Genomic DNA, 571 nt, shown 5'->3' with positions numbered 1-571 from the left:
ACAGCAGTTTTGGGCTACATATTCTAGTGTTGTTTCGCCGTAGCTTGAGGGGACACCCGAGATAACTTTAGGTACATACAGGATTGCACCTATACAATTTGTCAATAAATATATCATACCAAACACAATTAAGCTGTGACAGTTTACGTATCTCATTTAGGTATGGACTAGACGCAAGTTTCTAAAATAAATTTAGATGAATATTTAAATAGGTTATATAGATAATAGTACAATTAAATTGATTATTGAAACAAATGCTTCCTGGTGCTAATGATAATTAATAAATAGAGGTTGATGTAGCGATTTTAACGACAACGTCTGACGCAGCGCTAACCTAGCACAATATACATGGAGACGTAATAGATATGGGGAAGCAAGTAGGATTGATTATTTTCTGATAGAAAAATATATAATTAATACAGTTCAGAGCGTAGATATAAGGCCGGCCCAAATTAAATACACCGACCATCAAGGTATATCACTCAAATTGAAGGTAATTAGAGATAATAGAGGAAAGGGGGTTTGGAAGATTAATGGTAGTACATTAAATAATGACGAATATAAAATTTTG

This window comes from Mizuhopecten yessoensis, unplaced genomic scaffold (assembly GCF_002113885.1).
Source record: "Mizuhopecten yessoensis strain PY_sf001 unplaced genomic scaffold, ASM211388v2 scaffold2567, whole genome shotgun sequence".
NCBI classification, from domain to species: domain Eukaryota; kingdom Metazoa; phylum Mollusca; class Bivalvia; order Pectinida; family Pectinidae; genus Mizuhopecten; species Mizuhopecten yessoensis.
Note: the sequence above shows the minus strand (reverse complement) of the source record.